Below are 20,478 nucleotides of genomic sequence, written 5' to 3'. Positions count from 1 at the left end.
GTTTCTAAGAAGTATCCTTTGCGTGAAACAAACACTTTTTGTTCACTAGGATCATAGAATATATATCCTATATCATCCTTTGGGTATCCTATGAAGATACACCTGATGGATCGAGCCTCAAGCTTATTTGGGGTGTCACGTTTAACATAAACTATGCATCCCCATACCCTTAAATATGAAAAGGATGGAACCTTTCCATGCCACACTTCATAGGGTATTCGATCCACCTTTTTGGTCGGGGCCATATTCAAAATACGAGCCGCTGTAAGTAGCGCATATCCCCAAAATGACGGCGGTAGTGAGCTTCGTGCCATCATTGATCGAACCATGTCCAACAGTGTTCGATTCCTCCTCTCAGATACTCCGTTATGTTGAGGAGTTCCAGGAGGAGTGAGCTGTGAAATAATTCCACAATCTCTAAGATGACTTTGAAAAGCATCACTTAGGTACTCGCCTCCTCTATCGGAGCGGAGTACCTTGATTGTTCGGTCGAGCTGATTTTGTACTTCATTTTGAAATTCCTTGAACATTTCAAAGGCTTCATGTTTGTGTTTCATTAGATACACATACCCATATCGACTAAAATCGTCGGTAAAGGTAATGAAGTACCTTTCACTATTCCTACTAGCTGGCTTGAAAGGTCCGCATACATCCGTATGTATGATACCTAACAAATCCTTAGCCCTTTCATTTGTACCTTTGAAAGGCTCTTTGGTCATCTTGCCTTGAATACAAGATTCACACTCATCAAACGAACCTAACTCGTTTGTTTTCAAAAGACCTTTCTTTTGGAGAGTATTTATACGATTCTTGTTTATGTGTCCAAGGCGACAATGCCAAATGTAGGAATCACTCAAATCCTTTTTGAGTCTTTTAGTAGAAGTTTGATATAATGAGCTATTTGAGGTATTATCATGAACCAATTCATAAATACCGTTGTTTGGTACAGCTTTAAAATAAAAGATACCATTAGATGATACATGCATTTCTGATCTTACAAATTTAAAGTCAAAGTTACATTGTCTAAGAAGGTGCACAGAAATAATGTTCCTAGTCAAACTAGGAGCATACAAAACATTTTTCAAAACAACTTCCAAACCACTTGGAAGCGATAAAGTGAAGTCTCCTCTAGCGACCACGTGCACCCTTGCACCGTTGCCCATGAAAAGATTCACTTCGCCCTTCTTTAAGTCTTCATTCCTTTTGAACCCCTGCAACCAATTGCAAATATGAGTTCCACATCCGGTATCCAATACCCATGTGTTAGAAGAAATAAGATTTAGCTCAACATTAATCATAAAGACATTACCCGAGGTATGCGCCACATTCCTCTTGTCTTTTAGCTCTTTTAGGTAGACCGGACAATTGCGTTTCCAGTGTCCGGTCTCCCCACAACCAAAACAAGGATCATCCTTATGACCCTTCGGTTCCATAACCTTTTGTTTCTTTGCCATAACCGGTGATTTGCCCTTACCCTTAAGATGCAGAGGTGGACCCTTTCTTTTTGCTACCTTAGCCTTAGGATTGGGTTGAGATCAATTCTTGGATCTGCCTTCATTGGTCGCAAACATGGGTAAAACCCTTTTACCCATGCTCGCCTCGGCTGTCTTAAGCATTGAGTGAAGTTCTCCAATGGTTTTGTCCCAGCCGTTCATGTTATAATTTAACACGAAAGTGTCGAACCTTTTCGACAAAGAGTTAAGGATCAAATCCGTTGCTAACTCTTTTGAGATGGGACAATTGAGTTTGGCGAGGCGATCAATGTAACTTTTCATCTTAAGTACATAAGTTGAAACTGGTTGATTATCATCCATTCTACATGCATGCAAGGCTCGAACTGTTTCGAACCTTTCAACTCTTGATTGCTTAAGGAACATTTCCTTAAGTTGAGTAATCATGTCGTACGCATTATGGTTTTCGAAATCCTTTTGGATTTCGGGAACCATAGTCGCCAACATGAGGCATGACACTTGAATGGAATCTTCCGTAAGTTTGACCCAATTCATATATTCGACCTCACTACCCTCTTCCGGTTCTTCGGGGATAGGTGTTTCCAAAACATGATATAATTTTTCTTGTTTTAGAACAATCCTTAAATTTCGGAACCAATCCGAAAAGTTATTGTGGTTAAGACGGTCTTTAGCGAGAATAGATCGGAGAGAGACATTTTGGACGTTAGGGATTATGTTGTCGTCGACGTGTGCGGCCATCTGCAGAGTTTTAATTAAGTTCATTTTAGTGTTTTACCTTTTTAATTATTAATACCCTTTTATATATATACCAAATATAATTAATAATTAAAATCTAGAATCCAACGATAAACCCGACTCCGGTTAGGTGACCTTTTTCCCATTGTCGATTTATCAAGGTAGTTATTCATAACAATTGCAAACCCTTTTGCAACTTCTAGAGTTTATGGGACCGGTTCGAAATCATATTTCGTGTCGGCATGTTTATCCCATCAACACCTATTAGACCCCATGTTTGGGTGACCCTCTTCACATGGTTCTAATTTAAGTCGTCCTACTTGTATCAACTTGTAATATTAACATACAAACGGTTAGGTGACCTTTTTCCCATTTATATGCCAATATTACCTTAAAATATTAATTTACTCTTACGCGGTTAGGTGACCTTTTTCCCACTAAGAGCTTACTAATATGTTAAGCGTTATACAAAAGGATGGTGTTTAACTTATTATCCTTAATTTTAAAAGGGATTTTTAGTTTTAATAATTCTAGTTGTAAAACTTTAAATCATGTTCTAACATGCATTTAGTAACATGATATTTTGAAACCATTTTCAAAATTCTAATTTATAATAAAGCCATTTTATTATGGGCGTGAGACGGCTAGTTAATAAATCCATTTTATTAAACTATGTGTCACGTAATTACCGATAATTATTAGAACCCGTTTTATGCTTTGTTAATTAATTCTATGTGACGAAGTTGATATCCTAATATCTAACAACCACACAATCAAACAATCAATTAATTAACAAGCATACACAATTATACTAGACACGAGCCACTAAGTTAGACCACACTTGTTAGCCGAAACAAGTGTGTGTCTTAGGTCCGATCCTAAGGGACACATGACACATGGATGTTGTAGCTCCCACTCGATCCCGCATCCAAATGCTTCGAGCATCTTCTTCAACCCCGTTGTGATCCATTGGGCTTGAACTTGGGCCTTAGCTTCCATAAGCTTCCATTTGGGCTTAATTGGTGGGCTTAGGTCCTTTTGGGCTTGAATCCCTTTAATGGGCTTGTGAGACCCATTATCACCATACCCGGCCCAATTAGGCCCAAACTTCCAATTTTGCAATCTTCTTTAATTTTACAAAATCAAATGTCCTAATACATTTTTTCTATAAAATAAAGATATTACAAATAACCTATTTATTACATACCCATATGAATAAATAATTACAAAATAGCCCCTAATTAATTATTACAAACCGAAACTTTGAATAATTAACTACAATCACAACATCAACCACAAACAAACATCCACTTTGGTCTACGGCTCGGTCTAGTTTTAACAAACATAACCCGTTATGTTTTAGGAACCCGTTCCAAAACCCCTTGACTTTATCGGGCCTAGCCCAACCCATTTGGGCTTGACCCAATAACTAGATTATGGGCTTCGGCCCACATGTGCAAAACACATGGGCTTCGGCCCAATTAAAAAACTCATGGGCTCGGCCCATTTAACCAAAAATGGGCTTCGGCCCATATAGCTTTTCCCTTTAATTTCCGGTTAGCCCAATAACCATGTTAAAGTGGGCTTCGGCCCAAATTCACCCGAATTGGGCTTCGGCCCATTTACTCGGTTTTAATTTTTTTTTTTTTTTTTTTTTGAACAAAGCCAAAAACAATAACAAGATTAAATACAAAAAAAATCATGCATGTTAATTTTTGTATAAAATCTTTCAAGGGGAAAAAATATAAAACCGAGAACCCGAAGCTTAGTTTCCCGTATCCCGGCTCTTGATGCCATTTGTTGGGTTTCTATGGAATTTATAAATTTAGTTAACCATTTAACTAGTCACAATTAAGGCGGAAGCGAGATATTAACAAACTAAACTTATGTACACATGTGTTTATATATGTATATATTACAAAACTATATAATATATGTTCATGAATAACCTAGTTTATTCATGATATAAGATTACCAATAATCTATATATTAGAAACCCGAGGCAAGGATCAAGTAATACGGGAAAAGCTAAACTATCAAAGCCATAAACACTTACATTCTTAACCTTTTAAGAGTGTAGTTAATGTTGAAGAAGATGATGATGTCGATGCTAGACTTTCAAAGGGAAAATCCTCAAACAGAATATACCCCGAGCCTCCAACACACACCGAGCTATGTTAGGGAGCTTGAACACGAAAAACCGAGACTCAACCTTTCTTCTTGATTTCGGCCGAACCCAAAAGAAAGAAAGAAAGAGTTGTTGTTATAGTTGATATTACTTGAAAGTCTTGATTATGATTACTTGAAATATATATATATCAAAAATGTATCTTGATCATCATTTCTTATCATCATTCAAAATCCCATGATGTTAGGTATTTTGGTTTAAGTAACCCATACTCAAGATTTGACCAAGACATGGGGTGTGGGGCCCACCCTAAAACCGGCCCCAATATATTTATTTATTTTTTTTTTTTTTTTTTATTTATTTTATACATTATAAAATATATAAACACCCCATCTTTTATAAACCATTTTATAAAAGAACATATAATTAAATAATCATTCCAATAATAATTATTTGAATAAATAAATTAACCAATGAATTTATTTAACACTTTCAAGTAAATATTCAGAAACCCGATTTTCTGAATGTGTCGTGTTCTGTATTTGTCCTATAGATCTTATCTTAACAAATACATAATTGGTGTGTGTCTAACTCGTTATTGGGTATGACCCGTCTTGGATCAAACACGGCTAGCCATATTAACATAATTATGTGTCTCGGGCATATGGTATTCCAACAGATCGTATACAAGGTAAGTCGATCCACGCTTCTTCATGCACCCACATAACCATCATAATAAACATGAAGAACAAGCACCCGCGGTTGTGGCTTGTTGTCTGCATATGCTGCAACTTTGGTCAATAGGATGAAAGTTGAGAATGAACTTTGGTAACGGTTGAAAGTTAAATTTTTGCTACCAATTCCCGACCCTTTATTAAGTTTAAAAGCGTTTCTCGCACCAACAATTGCACCCGCAAGCCAAACATGAGGATACGGTTGACCAGAAAACCAAAACAGAAGTTGACTCCATTGGTTCGAGTTAAGACTCTGTTGGAAGAGTATGCCGGGTACCACTTACTAGTTGAGGTGAAACCGAACAACACCAACATGAGGGAGTTCCTGACTTTGGATTTTACTTGGTAGAAGAAAACTATCAGGTTGACTTTGAGAACCCATTATCATTATTATTTGAGTTTGCATTTTGTTGTAAGTGCTTATTATTGGAAATAGGTATTACACTTTGACTTTGGGTCAATGAGTTGAATAAACTCAACTCTGTGGCATGTTTCATTCCAATTATGGCTAAAAATTTTCATACTGCAAATAAAGTATGCACGCATATCCTCCCGGCAAAAGCAATTCCATTGTACTTGGACATGAACCATGATTAGAGTCACTAGTCACATGAAGTAGTGACTCGAGTGCACCTGCTACAAATGAAAAGTGATCAAAAAGTGCATGTGCTGCTGTGGCAGATTGAGTAGCATCACCAAGGGCCTGTCCACATTTCCAACATGGCCATAATCACTAGTGGGTACGAACAACAAAACTGAACCACAATACCAACCCGGTTTCCACACAAAGTTTGTAATAATACTGAATCTATATCTAACTGCCAGTTACTCGCACCCTGGAGCAATAAAAGCTCAACAATATAAATGTTCCAAAACTTCCAAATTGGTTCAACCATCACAACGTCCTTATAAAAACGAGGCTGAACAACATCTGAAGTAAAGGTTGTATACGGGTCGGGTGGGTCAGAATCAGTAGCTAAAACAAATAGCTTAGGACAAGGGGTTGCAAAAGTCAGCATGGCCTGAGCAAGAAAAATAGGCCCACGGTGTAAAAACGGGTTACAAGACTCAAGCGAAACAGTGGCAATAGGGTAAAACATGCTAGTAATGCGATTAGAAGAAGGCGTGTTAATAAAAACCGGACTAGGTTTAAAACAAAGTTTTTTCCATAACCATTTAGCTTGAGCATTTGAGCCATTAGTAAAGAGAAAAATATAAGAAATAGATTCACCGGCGTTACCAAGCTTGTCAAGTGTCTGTTTAAATGGGGACGTAACTCCTACAACCAAGTTTTTCCACATGCATTCAGTTGCATTTGTAATAATTTTTGCTGGTGCCAACTCGAATGAAGATGAGAATGATTCAATATCTTGAATTGCAACCACAAGGTGTTGGTTAGGTAAAGTGTAGATGCACTTAATGAAATAACCACTGTGGCTGTTAACACTTGAACAAGAGTGATAGGTTGAATTAGTATAATATCAACTAGCGGTGGTGTTTTGTAAACGTCTTCATTCGGATAAGAGATTTCAGCTATTGTTATTCCTTCTCAAGTAAGACGTGTATTCCCAATTTGGAACCGAATCACCGCAGTAGCTATAAGAGCAAGTGTATTCCAGACGGTAACAATCGATTAACTTTTAGATGGAAAACCGACTTAGGATCATGAAGTAGGCGAGGAACAGCCAATCTAGAAACCAATTTAGTCGAGTTTGAGGATAAAGCGACATCCAATTTAGTACCCAGTTCTAGTTCGAATTAGTGGCGCTTCTCTGTCGGAAGAGTATGTAAAATGATCGAACACTGGCAGAATCCGTGACTCTGTTTGGTTGGGTCACCGGAGCAGTGGTAGGCATTATTGTTGAAGTACAGCCAGTAACGGAGCACAGAAAACCAAAAGGGGTTCCGTGATATTCAACCGTTGGAATTTACATCGCAGCAGATTAAAAGAAGCCGTGTAAATTAGATTTGGACCAGGATCAAAACCAAAGGTTCTCCTTAACCAATCAGCCCCAAAATTCGAATCATAACCAGCAAAGAAATGAACTAAACAACTCATGGTAAAATGTGTCACTTTATTTCGTGTTCTCGTTTTAATGAAAATGGAAGAAAAGGGAAAGAAAATGTAGGAGTTAATAGGCAATTAATGATACACTTAAATTTTCTAGTCTTTTCTCTCCCTTCCCCTCCCCTCCCCTCCCATCCTTAAAAAATCACTTGGAACATGATTTTTTCACATTTTCTTCTCCTTTCCTTTCCCTCCCCTCTTTAAATAATACTCGGGAACACAGTGTTAGATTCTCGTCAGCCATTAGTGCCAACGAATCGAGTCAATAAAAGCACCTATCATGTGATCATATATGAAATATGATATAGAATTGGAATCAAATTAGTCTAACACATAATTTATCAACTTTGGGATTCCTTATTTTTACCTCCTTATAACTTATCAACTTTTGTAAGTTAAAATGGTGTTTGGGTAATGTGATCTTTTTAAGTTTTTAAAGAAGGAAAAACAAGTTTTGATAAGTTAGAAAAATATAACTTATCAAAACTCATTATTTTAGTCAAAAGAAAGTGCAAATAAGGAATCCCAAACATGGCCCTATTATCACATTGAAGAAGAGAAAATTGAGATGAGAAGCAAGAAGTAAGAACATTCACACACAATTCATTCATCATCAACACTCTACTCATTTGCTTGTTTATATACGGTGACAATAATTTGTTTGGGCTTCAACTAACTCTTAACTTGGGTTGTTGCTTACGCCCAATGTCATGTTATAGCTATCAGTTGGGCTTGGAACTAAAGTGTTCATAACTTATACCTTCACCAAGCGTAAGAATTTTTCGTGGCAAGCTGCATGTAGGGCTACACATGTTCGCTTGAAAGGGGTATTAGAAAATAATTTGCATTTATTTGTGTTTTTTTAATGAGAATACTGATTGTTTACAACCGGTTTCCCATTATAGTCTACACGTGTTTTAAGTACCGGAGTAAAGTGTCATTTCCGTTCTTATAGTTTGACAAATAATGTCATTTTAATCAAAAAAGCTTATTTTTTACATATGGACCATCCACGTTTCTCGATTCTTGTCAATTACATTCAAATCACTAACCATGTTAAATTTAATCGTTAAGTCAGGGGTAGACATGTCTTTTCATTCTTTCTTTATTATAATAATTATTTTAGTGAACTGTGGTTTTCGTACTTGTGGTTTGTCCAAATATGTGCTTTTAATACAGTAGTTTCAAATTTGCAATTTTCGTCCCTATGGTTTCATTTCACTTGCAATTAAACCCGAAATTGGTAATCTCGTTAAGTCTGGTCATTAAACCCATCAATTTGTCCTTCACATGAGGGGCAGTTTTGTCCCTTGTTTTTTTTTTCCTTTTATCTCCAATTACATCCCAGTCCTTCACGTGAGGGGGCTTGCGAATTAGGACTGGGCTTATTTGGGGAGAAAAACGACAAAACTGGTCGTCACGTGAGGGACACGCCTGGGTTAACGACCAGACTTAACGAGCTTAATAAATTCGGGTTTAACTGCAAGTGAAATGAAACTACAATGACGAAAATCATAAATTTGATAGGGACGAAAATTGCAAACATGAAACTATTGTACTAAAACCGCAAATTTGGACAAACCACAAGGACGAAAACCGCAGTTAACTGGAATAAGTATTATAATAAAGAAAGAGTGAATAGACATGTCTACTCCTGCCTTAACGATTCAATTTAACAGGGTTAATGATTTGGATGTAATTGACAAAATTGGGAAAATGGACGGTTCATATACAAAAAATAAACTTTTTGAACTAATTTGCATTATTTGTCAAACCAAAAGAACGAAAATAACATTTTAGAGATTTACTCTAAGTACTCTATCAATCTAAATTAGGTTCCTTAAAGAAAAACCTCACCCCAATGTACCAAGTATTCTAGTCTGGATAGGAGAATCATTTGTCTTCCACTTAGCGAGCCCAAAGTCAACTAACTGTGTGCGTAAACATAGCTTGCATTAGTACTACCATAGTAATATATCACTAAAATTTAAACATTTACCACACAAGTTATCTCTCAAGAAACAACAACACATTGTTATGACCTTTTGATAAATAAAATTACTTTTCAAATTAGTGTAAAACCAAAACGTGTGCTGAAACAAGGTACACAATAATGCGTTAATGCCAATTAAAATGAAAAGTACACATAAAAATAAAATGAAGTAATGTGAGGTATAATTACCATTGGCACAAAGTCATGTGTGAGCAATATATTGCTTGGTCTAAGATCCCTATGAATGATCGGACTACTGCGACACTCTTCATGAAGAAACCGCAATCCTTTCGCAGTTCCTATAGCAATTGCTCGTCTTTTATGCCACTCTAGAACATTTCCTCCTTCGTCTTTCAAATACACCAAGAATCCGTCACAAAAAAGAAAGTCAAAAGGGTTAAAGTTAACACTTAACCACCACTTACCAAACATATGCCACTCAAGTGACCGATTGCAAATATATTCATAAACCAGTATGTTAACATTTTCCTTGCAACAATAACCCAACAGCATCACAATATTTCTATGGAGCGCGAAACTCAAAACATATATTTCAGAATGAAATTCCTCAAATCCTTGTGTGCTGGCTTGTTTTCGCACCTTAGCAGCGATAACCTGCCCATCACTGAGCTGACCCTTGTAAACTAGACCATAACCTCCTTCACCTAACAAGTTGTCAGCTGAAAAAAAATTTGTGGCTGCATGGATTTCTTGGTAACCGAATCTCATGGAGTCTTTGATATACAACTCAGTTGTCATCCCACAAGCGTTACACAAAACCGGTTTAGTATTTCTTTTTCGTCTAGGAGTTTTTCGTGAATTTCCAATCGTATGTGAGGAAATTTTATGATCATTTCCTGCTCGCGAGAAGCTACCTGTATATGAGATTGAACTGATCAATATGAGGGAAGTCATAAGCATTAGCATGCTTTTTTTTCCAATTAAATATTAGTACATAAAATAACTAATTTTGTTTTGAACGGCGAAGTAACAACTAATTGCATGAATTGTGGGTGTGGTTTGACCATTACCAATTTAGTCCCCCAAGTTTAAAAGATTACGACTTTAATCTAATTGTATGCACCAACTTAACACTATAACACTGATGGTCTCATATAACTTTTAAACCGGGTATAACATCTCATTTATTTATGAAACCCTTTTATCATCAACTCCTAAGTATATTATTAACTTTCTTACAATAAATAAAATTAAAATTCAAAAAAATTATATAAATATTATAAACAAATAATGTCAAACAACATATGAGGATGCAAATAAATTACAATACATGTTGCGCGCAAAAAAAAGAAAAATGATAAAAAAAACTATAGAACAAAAAATCTTATTCTTAAATATATATAAACGAAATTCTTAAATGCTCTCTGGTTGCTTCTTACATTCTCTCAAGCCACAGGATTGTTTTATTTATAAATAAAGGTTTCTCATTCATTTGACCCGAATTTACGGGTATGAGTCTTACTTAACCCAGATAACCTTAAACACGTTATAACATCTCATTATTTTAAAAAACAATCTCACCTTGATATGAAAAGCTTATAAAATAGGGATATACTAAATATTAATATCCAATTTTTTTAAGAAAAAGATATTTTTTATAATAAGTAACAATTCTATAGTAAAAAAATAAGTGGGTCATGAGTTTACAAAACTCATAGCTTTTAAACGGGTTATAACATCTCATTTATTTGTGAAACCCTTTCATCATCAAACCCTAAGTATATTATTAACATTCTTACAATAAATAAAATTTAAATCCAAAAAATATAAATATTAGACACGAAAAAGAAACACAAACCGTATTATACGGAAGATAAAAACTAGTTTATATATAATTTAAATAAAAATAAGACCCAGTTGAATATATTATAGATAACAAATTTACATAACCGTATAACTAAATAACAACCCCTCTCCCTACACGTGTCAAACCCATAGTTAAACATTTTCTTTAAATAATGATATATCGATTATCACGTATTTGATTTAAGAATTTTAGGCTACACTATTTATTATTCATTACAGGCACATAGTTCATGTTATCTTTGTGTTTGGTTGAATTTTTTTCATATATGAGTACGTGCAAAACCGAAACTAAACTGGAAATTTTGGTTTTTGAGAGACAAAAAAAACCAAGCCCATGCTTTCGGAGTTGGGTTCGGTTACTTCAGTTAGGTTACGTGGGGTTTTTTGTTCATTTAATTTTTCATGTAAATTACCTAATTGGTACATGAAATTTGTTATTTAGAGTAATTTATGTAGGGTATTTTGGCAGAAAGCTTTTAAGAGCTTCTACCTCCAAGTTTTTAAGAAAAAACTTCTATTCAATTAAAAGTTTTGTTTGGTTTAAGGAGCTTGAAGCTTAAAGTCAGAAGATAAAGCTTAAAGCTTCTACTAGTAGTGTTTAGAAAGAGCTACAACCTTTTAGTATTTTAATCTACTTAAATAACCTTCCAATATAAATACATTAATTATTATTGTTTTTAGCTAAGCCCATTTTTGTAATTTTATACATTTTATTAAAAGCTTCAGCTACTCTGCCAAACATCTAAATATATCTAAAAAAGCTACAGCTATCAGCTTCAATCCACAAGCCACCAGCTTCCAGCTACAGCTACCAGCTAGTTTTGCCAAAAATACCCGTAATGTTATTTTGCTATGCATTCTTGCAGGATTTTGTTGAGGAAAAACTTATAAAGCAGTTAAGGGAACCATGAAAAAGAATTATGTCGGCACATTCTTTGATGTAGTTTGATGTACTGTATAGGTTATTTTGTAGTTTGATGTAATAAAGAAATGGTTATTTTGTACTGTATAGGTTCATATATATTGTAGGGGTATGGTACTAAACCCGGTTTTACGACCCTAAATTTATTATGTTTGGCTTATTTTATTATATGGACTAATACAATGTTATTGGGCTGAGGGGGTTTTGTGGAGGTAACCCTAATTGGGCTAGGCCCATTAGGGTACCATGATGGTGGCTATGAGGCTCCCTATATAAGGAGGTCTCCACCTCCTTATTAGGGGTTGGTCATTCTCAATAAGAGCCACCACCATATTTTTGTGTCTGTGAACAAGAGATCCTAGAGATTTCTTAGCGGTCACCTCCACACCCCCAAAAAGTCATTGCAGATCCCAACCAGCCGGAGAAGAAGATCAAGACGTGGTTCGTTCATCTCGAAATCCGTGGAAAGCATCGTCATGGATCAGGTCAGATTCATCTCGTGCTTCGACATTGGCGCCATCCGTGGGACCGCAATGAACCACGCTTCGCTTCTCGTCTCGGACCTTCGATCTGTTCATCAATATCTCGGGTCTACGGTTTCTTCTTTCAGATATGTTCTATGGAAATCCAAAAATCCGTAGATCTAAAAAATACTTCCAGATCTGGAAATACACAGGAAGAAATACCACCGAACTTTTGGGGAAAACCCTTAGATCTGTGTTTTTTCTAAGTGAAATATACCAAATCTAGTTATGATTTTTTCAGATCTGGGTTCGTTTGAGCAACAGTCACACTTCATATTCATAGATCTATAAATCCTATTAGATCTGTTGGGTTTACATAAAACCTACCTGATGTGGATATTCAAAATCTCTAGATCGTGCGCGCCACCGCGGATCAAAATCGCTCCCTGTGGATCAACTTCAGATTCCGCATGCGCGCCCGCGGCGATCACTCTACGTCACAGCGGGTCGCATGCGCGCTCCCGGCGATCACTCTACGCCACAGCGGGTCGCATGCGCGCTCCCGGCGATCACTCTACGTCACAGCGGGTCGCATGCGCGCTCCCGACGATCACTCTACGCCACAGCGGGTCGCATGCGCGCTCCGGGCGATTACTCTACGCCACAGCGGATCGCATGCGCGCTCCCGGCGATTACTCTACGCCACAGCTCACGCATATCACATGCTCACGCCTCACGCATGCTCACGCGTGTCACGTATGCTCACGCATACCACATATGCTCACGCATCACGTATGCTCGCGCATCACGTATGCTCACGCATATCACATGCTCGCGCATCTCATATGCTCACGCATCACATATGTTATTGGGCTTCACGTACGCTCATGCATATTAGATGCTCACGCATCATGCACGCTCACGCACCACATCTGCGCGTGAGAATAAAGGAGACATTGCGCAGGCCGCGCGTAAGCGACATAACAAATGAACAGTCTAATCCAAATCAGGATAAGAACAACCATGATTGTACTCATATGGCTACGCGCCATACTTAAAGGTTGGGAATCCTCATAATATCCCATATGGCTAAGCGCCATACTTAAAGGTTGGGAATCCTCATAATATCCCATATGGCTACGCGCCATACTTAAAGGTTGGGAATCCTCATAATATCCCATATGGCTACGCGCCATACTTAAAGGTTGGGAATCCTCATAATATCCCATATGGCTACGCGCCATACTTAAAGGTTGGGAATCCTCATAATATCCCATATGGCTACGCGCCATACTTAAAGGATTGGGAATCCTCATAATATCCCATATGGCTACGCGCCATACTTAAAGGTTGGGAATCCTCATATCCCATATGGCTACGCGCCATACTTAAAGGTTGGGAATCCTCATAATATCCCATATGGCTACGCGCCAAACTTAAAGGTTGGGAATCCTCATAAACCCATAGGCCACGCGCCAAGCTTAAAGGTTGGGCACACCTCATAATTTGCCCGAGGATGGGAACCATGCAATACATCCACCTTTAGTTGACATGTTTTTGCAGGTTCGGCTACGAGCCACACAAACACCTATGACATCATTATTATTATCCGGCCATTTGTGCCTCCATTATTATTTTGAAAACAGGCTGGGATATTCATCCTGCGCGGAGGAGGCCCTTGTGGGCCAGTCATTATCATCATTTTATAGCTCGTAAGACGCCAAGCGCGCAGGCTTCATTATTCTCATAGATCCGTAAGTCGCCTCGAGCGCAGGCTTCATTATTTTTACAGCTCGTAAGACGCCACGCGCGCAGGCTTCATTATTCTCATAGATCCGTAAGTCGCCTCGCGCGCAGACTTCATTATTTTCACAGCTCGTAAGTCGCCTCACGCGCGCAAGCTTTATTATTCATATAGCTCGTAAGACGCCTCGCGCGCAAGCTTTTATTATTCTTATAGCTCGTAAGACGCCTCGCGCGCAAGCTTTTATTATTCTTATAGCTCGTAAGACGCCACGCGCGCAGGCTTCATTATTCTCATAGATCCATAAGTCGTCTCGCGCGCAGGCTTCATTATTTTGACAGCTCGTAAGTCGCCTCACGTGCGCAAGCTTTATTATTCATATAGCTCGTAAGACGCCTCGCGCGCAAGCTTTTATTATTCTTATAGCTCGTAAGACGCCTCACGCGCAAGCTTTTATTATTCTTATAGCTCGTAAGACGCCACGCGCGCAGGCTTCATTATTCTCATAGATCCATAAGTCGTCTCGCGCGCAGGCTTCATTATTTTGACAGCTCGTAAGTCGCCTCACGTGCGCAAGCTTTATTATTCCTATAGCTCGTAAGACGCCTCGCGCGCAAGCTTTTATTATTCTTATAGCTCGTAAGACGCCTCGCGCGCAAGCTTTTATTATTCTTATAGCTCGTAAAACGCCACGCGCGCAGGCTTCTTTATTCTCATAGATCCGTAAGTCGCCTCGCGCGCAGGCTTCATTATTTTTACAGCTCGTAAGTCGCCTCACGCGCGCAAGCTTTATTATTCATATAGCTCGTAAGACGCCTCGCGCGCAAGCTTTTATTATTCTTATAGCTCGTAAGACGCCTCGCGCGCAAGCTTTTATTATTCTTATAGCTCGTAAGACGCCACGCGCGCAGGCTTCATTATTCTCATAGATCCATAAGTCGCCTCACGCGCAGGCCTCATTATTTTTACAGCCCGTAAGTCGCCTCACGCGCGCAAGCTTTATTATTCTTATAGCTCGTAAGTCGCCACGCGTGCAAGCTTTATTATTCTGATAGCTCATAAGTCGCCTCGCGCGCAAGCTTTATTATTCTCATAGCTCGTAAGTCGCCTCGCGCACTGGCTTTTATTATTCGGCATGCTATATCTTATTCATGCTAGTGCACCATCACTATCACACCTCATAAAGTCCAGCGCTCCACCAAAACGCTCACGCGCCCAGGAGCAACGCTGGACTTGGGGGGCTTGTAGGGGTATGGTACTAAACCCGGTTTTACGACCCTAAATTTATTATGTTTGGCTTATTTTATTATATGTACTAATACAATGTTATTGGGCTGAGGGGGTTTTGTGGAGGTAACCTAATTGGGCTAGGCCCATTAGGGTACCATGATGGTGGCCATGAGGCTCCCTATATAAGGAGGTCTCCACCTCCTTATTAGGGGTTGGTCATTCTCAATAAGAGCCACCACCATATTTTTGTGTCTGTGAACAAGAGATTCTAGAGATTTCTTAGCGGTTACCTCCACACCCCCAAAAAGTCATTGCAGATCCCAACCAGCCGGAGAAGAAGATCAAGACGTGGTTCGTTCATCTCGAAATCCGTGGAAAGCATCGTCATGGATCAGGTCAGATTCATCTCGTGCTTCGACATATATACTGTATTGTAAGTGATATTTCGAATTTTGTATGTGTAAATTTTATCGTGTGTGGCTTCATTTATGTACAATATAGGTTAATATATGTATTGTATATGTGGTATTTTGAATTGCTTGTGTAGGTTCAGGTATGTACTATGTAGGTTAATAAATGTATCGTGTATGTGGTATTTTGAATTGTGTGTGTGTAATTTTATCATATGTATGTTCATATATATACTGTGTAGGAGGTATTTCGAATTGTATACGTGTAATTTTTATCGTGTGCAGGTTCATTTATGTAATGTGTAGGTGGTATTTCGAGGTGTGTATGCGTAATTTAGATAAAAATCTTCACATTAAAAATAAAATAAAATAAAGTAGATATATATTTGTTTGTTGATAATCTATAAACAGAAAAGTATCGATCATGGGAATTTGAATTATGTATATATCATAATAAAAAATGGTTAAATTCGAAACTCAAAAAATGGTTGTTTGTTTGCTATAAAAATAAATTTTTATTTGAAATCCCCTACAACATTTACTAGTTACCATATTTACAAATTTGTAGAGATTACAACTATACCCTCATGCATAAATTAAAGATAAAAGTAAAGGAAAAAATATGATTGGTTATAATGACTTCTCGTACTTCTCTTTCTAAAAACACTTCTGAAATGTACCTAATCTAGTACACACACGATGAAAATGATGTAGTGGCTTTTTTTGAAAAATGAACATTTTTTATCTATAAATGTTTATTTTAGTTAAATTATACGATGGGTATAGGGATAAAAACTTGAACCTCTCAAACAATCCTCGATCGGGTAAAAATATATGATGTTTGGTACAAATCCAAACATGCTGACTAGAGATACTTTGTTCAAACTTGTAACGTTTGTATAAAGAGTTTCATAAACATTTTTGGTCTTCAAATAGAACGATTTTGTAAGGTTGCATACATTAAAAGAACATTTTGAGGAAATTCAATATGTACGAGTCATTTGACCCATTTTGTTTAGCTATTTATATATATAAGAAACACCACACTAGTCTCGTATAGGCCTATACGAGTCATATAAGACCTAAATTGTATCAGTTTCTGTTGTCATGTTTTAGTTTCTTTTTATGTGCCTCCCGTATAGCACTATACGAATTATATAGAACTATACAAATCGCATAGACACAAATTTATATTGCAAACTGATTCTATACATGTCGTATAGATCCTATATGAACCATATAGGTTTTATGTGGTATCAGCCTCTATATGAGCTTTTGAAACCCTATACAACTCGTATAGGGCTATACAAGTCATATACGCTACCAACAGTTGTCTCTTTATTTCTAATGTACACTTGTCAGTCACGCATGGCATATGCGATTCATACAGACCTATATGAAACATATGGGGGTGGTGTTTGTATATAGCATCCCTTATTTTAACATGTGGCCAGTTAAAGATATAGCAAAACCCAAAACACCCCTTAGAGGTAAGACTGAGGGGTGTGGGGGCTTCAACGGGGGCGCTAGAGCCCCTCCGCTCTCGCCCCAGGCGCTAACACCACACCACCAGGGGCGCTAGAGGGCAAATAGAGGCAGGCGTGAGCTTGGTAGCGGGAGAAGAGAGAGAGGAAGTCACCTTGTTTTTAGCAAAAAGAGCCGTTGGCTCGTATTAAATTAAAAAAAAAATATTTTCTTAAACTTTTAATATATACCTTTATAAAATATACTCCATTTCATAATTATACACCTTTTCTCCTAAAATCCTCTCAAAATTAACAAAAAAAAATGTCGTGGTTCTCGTCTGATTCCGACTCCTCCGAAGAGGATGATTTGCTTCTTCAAGTAGGGGTAGTTTTGACCGCAACCGTGGTGGATCTTTTGCAAAATCAAGCCCAACAACCTCGAGTCCCGAGAGTTAGAGCACCACCTCGTGATCGGATCGATCGGGTGCTAACGATACTTTGATTAGGCATTATTTTAGCCCTCAACCGGTATACGAGGAGTCGGATTTTCGAACTCGTTTCCGAATGAGCAGACAATTGTTCATGCGTATAGCAAGTGATTTAGAGGCACGGTATCCCTTTTTTCAACAAAGGGAGGATGCTAAGGGTCTCCCCGGTTTTACCTCTCTTCAAAAATGCACGGCTGCTATCCGTCAATTAGCGTATGGCATTTCGTCGGACGCTTTGGATGAGTATTTACAGATGTCGAAAAGGGTTGCACATGAATCCCTTCATTTTTTCTGCCAAGGTAAAAAACATTAATTTTAGTTTTTATTAAATATTTATTACATTTTTTAATATATATTATATGTTTATAGATTATTTTAATGCCTATAACTATAGATATATATATACTTATATCGTATTTATATACGTAGGAGTCATATCGATTTACTCTCGGAGATATCTGCGTAAACCTACAATGTATGACATCCAACGCATATATGAGGTGCACGCAGAAAAACATGGTTTTCCTGGGATGCTAGGTAGCCTCGATTGTACGCATGTTGGATGGGCTATGTGTCCAACGGCCTGGCGAGGTCAGTTCCACCGTGGTGATCATGAAGGGCCGACCCTTATACTTGAGGCGGCGGTGTCACAGGATCTTTGGTTTTGGCATGCTTTTTTTGGTGTTGCTTGGTCAAATAACGACCTTAATGTTATCGATCAGTCACATTTGATCAACGACCTTATCGACGGGGTTGAACCACCTCAAGCTTTTGTTGCATATGGAGAACTCTTCAAGTACGGGTACTATCCGGTTGATGGTATTTACAACGAATGGGCTTTGTTAGTGAAAGCTTTTACAGATCCAATCGCCGATAAACGGAAGTATTTTACGAAGAAGCAAGAGTCTGCTAGAAAAGATATTGAAAGAGCTTTTGGAGTTCTAAAAAAACAATATTATGTGCTGACGAACCCGATACGTTATTGGACTCGGGAGAGGATAATGGACGTCGTCTACACATGTCTGATCCTACACAACATGACGTTAAAAGACGAGGGCAAAGCTATCTGCCAAAACTACCAAGGTGACATTCCGCCAAAACCGTCCACAATCAGTGATCAACAAAGACTTCATAACATAGCAAATATCAAGAGCCGTGAGACACACGGGAATCTTCGACATGAGTTGGTTGAACATTTGTGGGCGAGGCGACCCGATGATCTTGTATTAGATTAGTGTTATTATTAAGTATTATTGTTTGTTTAATTTTTAGTATGTTTTTTTTTGTAATTTGAATTTTAGATATTAATGTGTTTTTTTATTAATGTGTGTTTTTTTTAATATTTTATGTGTTTTTTTAATAATATGTTATTTGAATATATTTATAAAAAAAATTAAAAAAAAATTTCGCTGGAGCCCTTGCTGGAGCCCCTCCACACCAGGGGCTCCAACTCCCCCTTATCCAGTTTCTCTCTCTGCCACACGTCATAATATTATTGGTTCTTGGCTCTGCTGGAGCCCCTACCAAAGCCCCCACACCCCCTTAGTCTAAAACCTCTAACATTAACTCTCTGACCTGACACATCTTGCTTTGATGCGATATCAATATCACTAGACAATATGGAACTTTGACCAAGGGTTTGAAAATTGATGAAGACGGAAGTTTCTTTGAAGGCATTTCAAGGTTTTCAATGGAGCTAAATGATGCTGCGGAGTAGCTATGGGAGATAACTAACTGGTCGACATTTTCATTATCCTGTGGATGTGGAGGAGCTGACAGTTGAACATGCTTAGACCTGTAAAGAACCACTTTGACTTCTGTGTTATCTGTGTCTATAGTAGGCTCGGTAGTCAAAGCCTTTATTTTCAAGTTATCTAAAACTGTGGCGAGTTTGCAGTGGATTTGACCTTGGTAAAACCTCACATCTCGTTTCAAATGTCTGTCAAGCATCAAATAAAATACGTTACGTTGTTTAGAAAAATGATTAAGTCACCAAAAAGGGTAAAATAACCGGTGTGTTGATACGATCCTGTTACATTAATAAGTTTATTAGGGTTGGGTTATTCTACAAATGCCAATAAAAATGAAAAGTGTGAGAAGCCATAATTGTTTGACATGCGCCAAGTGGGGACCAAAGGAAAAAGGGTACAAAAGTAATAGTACACATTTTTCTCTCTTCACAAGCAATTCACATGTTAATTCCCTCATCATTTTAAAACGTCTATAACTTTTTCATATACTATTTAAAAAAATAAAAAAATTCACCATAATTACACGTTTTTTCTATCCTTAATATGAGTATAACTTTGTTATATATAAATTAAAACAAAAATTACGTCATTGTGTCTTTTTGCTTACAATTGTGTCTTTCTGTTTGTCATTGTGTTTTTTCGTCATTGTGTTTTTTAAGTACCAATAACACTGTTATGTAATAATAATTTGTAAATATAATGAAAAATACCAACAAATTATCTAATTCATAAAACACAATGTTGAATACATATTACACAATAACTTGAAATGTAAAACACAATGTTGAATACATATTACACAATAACTTGAAATGTAAAACACAATATGAATACATATAACACAATGACTTGAAACGTAAAACACAATGAAAAATACATATTACACAATGACTTGAATGTAATACACAATGAACATAATACAATTTTTCTTAAAATAAGTAAATGTCACATGTCATTTCCGAACAAAACACAATGAACGTATTACAGAATGACTAAAACGAAATGATAAGTAGAAAAACAAATTTTGAGCACGAAGACACAATGAC

At 37.4% G+C, this 20,478-nt stretch overlaps 1 pseudogene across 1 annotated transcript in view; it reads right to left on the bottom strand.

Moving 5' to 3' along the window:
* Nucleotides 1-5,577: 5,577 nt before the first annotated feature.
* LOC143623112 (uncharacterized) overlaps nucleotides 5,578-20,478 on the bottom strand; it is a 29,398-nt pseudogene continuing 14,497 nt past the window's right edge. Inside the window, exons 4-9 of the transcript XR_013151837.1 lie at nucleotides 19,257-19,620; nucleotides 9,556-10,005; nucleotides 9,320-9,480; nucleotides 8,995-9,068; nucleotides 5,873-6,506; nucleotides 5,578-5,772 (exon numbers count right to left, since the gene is read on the bottom strand). The product of XR_013151837.1 is annotated as an uncharacterized LOC143623112 (transcript). The remainder of the gene's footprint in view (nucleotides 5,773-5,872; nucleotides 6,507-8,994; nucleotides 9,069-9,319; nucleotides 9,481-9,555; nucleotides 10,006-19,256; nucleotides 19,621-20,478) is intronic.

The sequence above is a fragment of the Bidens hawaiensis genome, unplaced genomic scaffold (genome assembly GCF_021521415.1).
Source record: "Bidens hawaiensis isolate Kalapana, Puna unplaced genomic scaffold, B.hawaiensis_p1.1 tig00003291_1, whole genome shotgun sequence".
Classification (NCBI taxonomy): Eukaryota; Viridiplantae; Streptophyta; class Magnoliopsida; order Asterales; family Asteraceae; genus Bidens; species Bidens hawaiensis.
This window is presented reverse-complemented; position numbering and strand designations above follow the sequence as displayed.